Raw genomic sequence first — 9,383 nt, forward strand, 5'->3', positions numbered from 1 at the left:
AGGAGCTATGGGCTCAAATATGAATAGATCTTGAACTAGTTGTATGACCTTTATCAAATCCTTTAACCACTCAAGACTTAAATCGTATCTACATATTCATGAATACCCAATCAAACAGCTGCTATGAGCTAAGCATGGTTCTAGGTCTTAGGCTATAACTTTGAAAAGAATGTGGTTTTGGCACTCAAGGACTTTACACATTAAGAAATGACAGAGATGTAAATGAATAATAATACTCTAATCTGTAAGGTAAGAATGCCTTCTATAACTCAACAAGTTACTGATTCAAAACTCAGAGAGACTTGGGATATTTTATGAGACTCAAAGTATAACCCTTGAAGATCTGATATTTCTTCACTGAGCTGATAAGTGTCATTTTATAGAATAGATTAAATTCTGAATAATAATACCTCCAAGATATATATTCGTTATAATATTTAAAAGTGAGGTGACTTCAAGTGACACCTAATAACTAAACTGAACAATCTGTCATAAAGTAGCAATCAAGGATTTGTGCAAAGATACTTAGACATGGATGTAACTATATTGTGTAAAGAAAGACATTGGGATTAGTAGATATGATCAATGTAGGCTAAATATACTGTTTCACATCCTTATGACTGTTAACTAATCTCAAATATTAATATGTTATCTATGTTACACAAAGCACATTCATGAGATTTTTAGGTAGGCTATCATCAATCTAAACCGGCATAATATTTCTTCTCGGTAAATACTTGCTACACATTTCTATATATAGATAAATCTAAAAAAATATTAATACTAGTTGCCTCTGGGTGATAATCTGTCTCTAGACTCCAATTTTTCTTATATAAAGATATATTTTTAGCATCAAGGCAGAACAAAACTTAAACAAGAAAATTGGAATAATCTCACAATTAGGGAAGTGAAAATTTACAATATTTTATGACATTTGCTTTTTTTCTGTTAATGTACTTTAAGTAACCAATAAAATGAAATATTTTCTGCAAACAGAACAAGCAAATTGATAAACAAATGGAAATTTCCATTCTATCACTTCACATTAAACCTCTATTTTATAATGGATATTTACAGCTTGCCAATGTTGATGTGCCTTGGAGCTCATTAAATTGGATTCACCCTGAACAGTAAATTAATTTTGAATGAATCACAATGTGGGGTAGAAAAAAGTAGGCAAATGAATGCAGTATGGAGAACACATTTAGAAATCTGAGAAGCCCAGTTCCACAGCTGAACTCTTCACCTATCAGCTATGTGAACCTATACTCCAGTATCTTTACATGAAATATAGAAATACTAAGACCTGGTCAATAACTGTGAAGCTGAAATGGGACAAATTTTATGAAAGGTCTGGCATGGGACCAGGTACAGAGAGATGCAGAACTAGTTCCTTTCTTGCTTCCACTCTTCCAAAACTGTACAAAACAATAGCTACAAATACCCTAGACAGAGAGCAGAAGTTGACCTAGGTACCCGAGTTTCTGCTTTCCACATCAAGACCAGTACAGAATTTTGGGATCTGGGCTTCAGCCTGGCCCAGCTGTGGCTGTTGCAGTAATTTTGGGAGTGAACCAGCAGGTGGAAAATATCTCTCCATATATTGGACTCTGTAACTTTGACGTTTGAGTTAAATAAATAAGTTTTTAAAAGGAATATGAGGGAAATAAATAAAAAGTATTTTTAAAAAGGGCTAAAGCACCAAAGGAAAGCTGACATGTCTATATATTCACAAATATTGCAATTACCCAAACTTGTTTAAAGTTGTCCAAATTTAAAACAATTGTTTTACTTAGTGAGAATTGGAACAGATTATTCATATGTTTTCATTTAGGATAAGGAAAATGTTCCCCTTCAGAAAAGCAATTTTGCTGTGATGTACCTTTTTATGTCAGAAAATTCATTTTTAGAAGTTCTCATATTGCTGCTAAAGGATGCAGTTAAATGATTCTCAACCCACTATAATGCATCAAATTCTACCAGAATGGATCTCTGAAGTGTAAAAATTAAACCTCTTTCCTGTCATGTTTGTGCCACTAATCTATGTGGAACATTTTTTAAAATGGAAAAGGGGAAGCTAGGTTTTTCAATAAAATTTCAAAATGCCCCAGAGAAATAAATTTGTTCTTACCATAATTTCTTATGTAAATTAGTGATTTATCCAAAGAAAAACAAATAATTGGGTGAACATTGGGATAGGCATAAATCTGCACACAGACAAGTCCTAACTTTGATATTTGAGGGAGCTCTAAAGAGTATTTGTTTCTTTGTCTTTGTTATCGTAGATTGTGTTGCTGAAAATATAGGATTATAGATCCCCTTCTCATACACAGATTTCACTTTTATTGGGTATAGTCCTAGGAGCTGGAGCTGGTTCATATGGCAGGTTAATTTGCAATTGTCCAAGCACTCTCCATACTGATTTCCACAGTGGTTGTACTAGCCTACACTTCCACAAGCAGTGAAGGAGGGTGCCTTTCTTCCCACATCCATGCCAACAGTCGCTGTTAGCTGATTTCTGAATGTAGGCCAGTCTCACTGGAGTTAGGTGGTACCTCAACATGGTTTTCATTTGTATATCTCTGATGGCTAGGGAGCCTGAGCATCTTTTTGTATGTCTGTTAGCCATTTGAATCTGTTCTTTTGAAAAAGATCTGTTCATTTCCTTTGCCCATTTTGTTACAGGTTTTTGTTTGTTTGTTTTTTGCTGTCCTTGGGTTTTTGAAGCTCCTTGTAAATCCTGGATATTAGTGCCCTATGAAGTGTGCAGTGTGCAAAAATTTTCTCCCATTCTGTTGGTTGCTTCCCCACTTCGTAATTGTTTCTTTTGTTGTGCTTTTTTAGTTTGATGTAGTCCCATTGGTTCATTTTGGCTTTGATCGCCTTTGCTTTTGGTGACTTTTCTAAGAAGTCTTTCCCTGTTCCTCTATCTTGGAGTGTGCTTCCTGTGTTTTCCTTTAATAGTTTGATGGTTTCTGGGTGTAAATTTACGTCCTTGATCCATTTAGAGCTATTTTTTGTATAATGTGACAGGTGTGGGTCTTGCTTCTTAATTCTGCAAGCTGCTATCAACTTGTCTCAACAGCATTTGTTGAATAGCTCACGATTTTTGCCTGGATTGTTTTCAGTTTTCTTGTCAAAGATTAGTATGGGCTCCCTTCTGGTGTTTCTTTTCTGTCCCATTGATCTTCTCTGTTTCTGTACCAGTACCAGACTGTTTTGATGACCACTGCTCTGTAGTATGTCTTGAGGTCTAGAATTGTGATTACTCCACCTTGATTTCTATTTTTCAGGAAAGTTTTACCTATTCGTGGTCTTTTGTGATTCCAGATGAACTTTTTGTATCATCTTTTCTATTTCTGAGAATACTGTTGTTGGGATTTTGATTGGGATTGCATTGAGTCTGTATATTGCTTTTGGTAATATGGCCATTTTCATGATGTTGATCCTGCCAATCCAGGAACATGGTGAAGTTCTCCCATTTTTCAAGGTCTTCTTTTATTTTCTTTTTAAATGATTTATAGTTTTCAGCATAGAGGTCTTTCATATATTTAGTTACCTTAATTCCTAGGTATTTAAGATTTTTCTCCTTTATTTCAAAGGGGAATGTAGTTACAATTTCTTTCTCATTCATGGAATTATTTTTGTACACTAGTGCCTTCGATTTGTGTTCATTAATTTTGTATCCTGTTACTCCTCCAAAGTCTCTTATGAGTTCCAATCATCTTTTGACTGAGTCTTTTGGTTCTCTTATGTAGAGAATCATGTCATCTGCAAATAGAGATAATTTCAATTCCTCACTTCCAATTTATATTCCTTTAATCCGGATGTGTGCCCAAAAGAGTGGTTAAGTAAAATGTGACACATCTACTCCATGGAATATTATTTAGCTATTAAGAGGAAGAAAATTATACCATGTACGACAAGTTGGTCCCAACTAGAGGCCATTATGCTCAGTGGAATGAGTCAATCACAAAAGAACAAATACAATACATTCTCTCTTTATATAAGGAAACCAGCATGGAAAGTGTAACTTCAACAATCTGATCCATAATGTTTCTTGTTTGCTTCTTTGTCTTTTTTGGCTGTATATTATGTGTTTTGATGTTTTTATTTGTTTTGTTTATTTCAAATAATTCCTCTTCTCTTGTCAAATTCATTGCTGGCTCATGGATTACACGATGGCATATTTTTTTTTTCCCAAGAGACTTTTGTGTTTCTTTTTTGTCACTCATGTGTTGGTTACTCAATGGCACATTTTTCATGGTGCTGTAATTTGTTGTTGTTGATGTTATGGTTGCTCTAACTCATACCAGTTGTTGACCTTGTTTCATGGCTTCTCAATTTTGGAAATGTATAGTGATGGAGTACTGGGGTCTATTATACACAGATGTGGGGGAATAATGCAACATGTATCCCTGCTTTCAGATGAAAGATGGATTCCCAATGAAACTGTTGCACATGTGTAGACAATGGGATGCTGGACTGTCTGACATTGTCTGTACCAACACTGTCTGGGTACACTTAAATAAGAAACTGATAGAATTAAGATTTCTTATGAAGGACTACACTATTGTAGTAAAATGGGGAAAATATGTCAGGGTGCGGGAGTTTGGTGGGGAATCCCAGCCTGTATGAAATTGTACCACATAATTCAAAATTCAAAATAAAAATATATTAAAACAAAGAGCTTTGCTTCTTAATATGGTTGTTCTGACTTTAAGGGTGGATTTCCATTTTTCATCTCACCTTCATCATGGTGCCTTCCTTAAAGAAACTCTTCCTCCTAGATTAGAAGCATTTCTACAGGGAAAATTTGATCTCTGTTATACATTTATAGATAGCCAGGACGAGAGGGAGAGGTAAGAAAGAGCAATAACAAGCAAAGCAAACACAATAGCAATCTTGATTTAATCCACCATATTTCTTTTTCCAGAAACACTTAAGATTAACCCAGACTGTTGTTTCTTTGTAGTCAAAAGAAACCCCAGAGTGTGCTAGTGCAACACCACTACATTAATCAGTGCCCAGTACCAGTCTTTTAATTGCTTCTCATTGTAGGATCTTTACAGAGAGGCCTTAGAGGGGAATTGCTTCTTCAGGCTAAAATAAATGAAAGTGGATATAGTATTGGGTTGTGGTTCCTTGGACAGAGTCAATTGTTTTCCTGGCATTTAGAGAATCTGACATATTCTGACATATGTTAAATGATTTTCCTGTTTTCTCAGTTTACTTGTGTAAAGATAATCAAGCCCCTAATCATCATTCTTATCTCCAGCTTCAGGTATAAATTCAAAAGCATCTTAGGAAATAACTTCAAATATTTAGGTTCTGTCAAGCCACAAGCTAATTGGGGGGGGGAGAAAAAGCTATGAAAGAATTAAATTGTTCTCACTTCTCCAGCAGGCCAGCCCTTTTTGTTTTCTGGCCAGGAGGAAACCAAAGGCAAGCAGGAAAAGGTAGAGAAAGAAAGCGACAGGATTGGCTCCCAGGCACAATTACATATCACACAGAGCAAGCTGGGAGTGAAGAACGATTTGAGGGATTGAGAAGAGTGAGCAGAAATATACATCAGAATACTGATGAAACAACAACTCGCAGTGCTCCTGGATGGTGGTATGGTGAAGTCAGTTTAGCTGCAGACAGGATGCAAGGATGCCCTCACCTCAGGTGAGTGAGAGCAAAACACTGATTTTGTCAACAGCAGATAAACCAAATGCAGCTGGGTCACTTAGATATCTATCTGAAAATGAAGCAAGACAAAGCAGGCATAAGGTCTTGGAGTTCACACAGTCATCCAACATCTGCCAGAAGCAGAGGGCAAAGCATCTGCTCTCAGCTGAAATAGAGGTGGAGTGCTCCACCGATTCTAAAGGAGCATGCAGACACCCCTGGTTGTCACTGGAGGAGATAGGTAGCCCAGAGCAGGCTTATCGTTATAATTGTTCCCTTATGAACCCTTTTTATAAGTAGGATTGGCAGATAGACAGTCTCTGATGACATCTTTTTACTCAATACGGTGAGGTAAATGAAGCAGCCAGGGCTTGAACCAATGTACATATAAAACGCTGGTGTGGCAGGTGGCAGCTTCACTCACTGTATCACCACATTGGCTGCTGCTGCTGCTGCTTTCCTTCTCCTCTCCCTCCTCTTCCTCACCCTCCTCCTCCTCCTTCTTCTCCTTTGTCTTCTTTTCTAAGATTTATTTATTTGAAAGAGTTAGAGAGAACAAGAGATCTTGTATCCACTGGTTTACTCCCATAATGGCTATAATAGCTGGGCTAGACCAAGGCCAACATTCAGCAGTTTCATCTGGTCTTCCTCGTGGGTGCAGAGGCCTACTACTTTGTCATTTTCCTCTATTTTCCCAGATGCATCAGCAGGGATCTGGATTGGAAGTGGAGAAGCTGGGACTTGAACTGGAACCAACATGGGATGCCTGTGTTGCAGGCATCAGCTTAATCCAGATGCTACAATGTAGCCCCCAAGGTTAACTTCTAGCTAACATTCTTTTGACTTTAGCTTCCTCCAGACAGCATTCTCTGTTCCAAAATTAGATCAGGTGACTCTGTATGCCACACAGCATTTTGTCCTTGGTTGTCTGATGGTAATCAGCTGCACTATAAAACATTAATTGGCCATTTACTTTCCTAGATTCCCATTAAGCCCCAGGCTCTAATAGGGCAGAGGTCACTTCTCTCCAACCAGGAGAGAAAACTGTCAGCCAAGGCAGACAACTGATACAATTTTGTGGAAGAAACAAAGAACAGAGAAAAATAATGAAGACTGCTTAGTTATACAGATCACATTACTGGGAGATATTGGGTTACTTAGAAATAACCTCCTTCTGATTAGGAAGAACAGGACCGGAGCAACTCTACAGTTCAAGAATGATACAGATAAGATGTACACCTTAATGTAACTGCACCATGCACCTGCCTGCTTCCATCCAGATGGATGAAAGCAAATTCAACCTCAGCTGAATGTGATGATTCCAGTTGCTCAGATATCTGAGGAGAAAGTTGGGGTAGTGCTGCCTTACGGGAAGGTGTCAGATAAGGTACATGCATATAGGCTTCCAAGAATGTGTCTGGTACAGGTGAATTCTAACACATGTAGCACAATGCTAGAGACACATTCTGAATAAAAAATGTATATGCATACATATATGTATATGTATGTGTGTGCCACAGAGATTTTACTTTCCAGCACAGAAAATAACTCTTGAACTCAAGAACAAGACCTCAGATGCTCACGTGAACTCCCCAGTCTATGTTCAAGGTACAGTGACAAAACCCAGAAAGGGGTTCCAAGTTCACTGACTTCACTATTGGAAATAGACATGGATTCATTTATTCAACACTTAACAAATATTTATTGAATACATATCATACAGTATCATTCCTGACATTAATAATTCAGCAATGAAATATATCTATCTCTATATATATATATACTTATTCTGTGTGGAAATTAAAATCTATTATAGATTATAGTATCTAGAATGGCAAATGAGGATAAATGATATAGGAAGAATAAGAAAGAATGAGAGGTACAAAATAGTGTGAAAGGAAGTTGTAATTTTTTAAAAGATGGTGTGAGGAAATGCCTGAGCTCATTTGGGCTATTATAACAAACTATAATAGACTTAAACAACCAGCATTTCTTTCTGGAAATTCTAAGACTAAGATACCAACAAATTCAGTGTCTGGTAAGGATTTATTTTTGTTCACAGATGTACTTTATCACTCTGTCTTCAGTGTTAAAAAGGAGGTGAGGACAATCCTGTTGGTCCAGTTTTATGAAGGCTTCATCTTCTCCATGACTTCTCTCCTTTTTGGCTTCATAACACCCCCCCCCCAAAGAGACAGCCTCCAAATACTAACATATTGGAGGGTGAAATCCTGTGATATGAGTTTTTCTTTTTATTATTATTATTTATTTTTATTAGAAAGACAGATATACAGTGAGCACCAGAGACAGAGAGGAAGATCTTCTGCCTGGTGGTTCACTTCCCGAGTGGCCACAATAGCTGGAGCTGAACCAATCCAAAGCCAGGAGCCAGGAACTTCTTGCGGGTCTCCCACACGGGTGCAGGGTCCCAAGGCTTTGGGCCATACTCCACTGTTTTCCCCGGTCACAAGCGGGAAGCTGGATAGAACCGGTGCCCATATGGTATCCTGGCTTGTTCAAGGCGAGGACTTTAGCCGCTGCACTATTGTGCCGGGTCCTGTAATACATGTTTTCATGGAGACATAAGGAAATTTAAAGTCCAATTCAGAAAGTCTGAACAAGATGAATAGGAGATGCTTATCTCTAGCCATTTTAGCCATTATTCGAATTTAACTAACAATTGCATCACATATTTGTCATTCCTTCTTCTTCGCGGCTCCAATTTCACCTAAGTTAGATATATTAAAACTAATTTGTCTCTTGATTCTTTCAAGTTCATTGACACATCTGTCACTTCCATTCCCCAATGAATATATCCAGCCAATTTCCTTCATTTCAGATACAGATATTGAATTCTTGAATTCTAGTTCTTGTTTTTCCTTTATAATTCTTTTACAGTTCCTGTTTCACTGTTGGTGTCTCCTATTTTCCTGGCTAATCCTACACACATTTTCCTCTCACAGCTTGAACTACTTACAATAGCTGAATAAAATCTCTTGCCTACTCATTCCAACATTTGAGTCATCTTGATGTAAGTATGCACTGATTGCCTTTTTATTTTAGAAGTCACATTTTTCTACCTCTTTGTATAGCCAATAAAGGTAGATTTTAACCTGGACATCAGGAATTCTGATATGAAAAACCCAGACCACTACTTCAACGAATATTGATATTTTTAAGCAGGCAATTCACTTGCACTATGTGCAAACAAAATTTTTTCTCCACTGCAGTTCAGATCTCAGTGCAGAGTTAGCTGACTTTCATGGAATCTGCTCCATACTTGCATGTTTCAGAGAACTGCTTGACATTTTGACAGGGTTTGTCTCCTTCTGTGACACTTAGCTGGTTTTATTTTACCAAAAGGTCCCAGAACAACTTTGGATCCCCCAAACCAGTTATCCCGTGTGAGTCATGCCTATATTTTATGTATTCTTTATGAAACAGGAGAGGAAGAAATGAAGACAGCACATATAATCAAAGTATTTTGAATGATTATGAGTCTGGTATTAAGATTTTATCTTTAAAGGATGAAAACTAAGGTAGAAAAACATCCATAATCTTGAAGAAATTTCTAAAGCATATGGGTAAACATGTGTATACATATATTCTCATAGATGAACAATATAACAGAGATAAGCACCAGGGAGTGCAGATGGATTGCAGCATGCATCTTTCCTCCCGAATAAAAGAGGGACTCCCAATGAAACTAT

The sequence above is a fragment of the Ochotona curzoniae genome, unplaced genomic scaffold (assembly GCF_017591425.1).
Source record: "Ochotona curzoniae isolate NIBS_2020 unplaced genomic scaffold, NIBS_Ocur_1.0 contig_3432, whole genome shotgun sequence".
In the NCBI taxonomy this organism is placed as follows: domain Eukaryota; kingdom Metazoa; phylum Chordata; class Mammalia; order Lagomorpha; family Ochotonidae; genus Ochotona; species Ochotona curzoniae.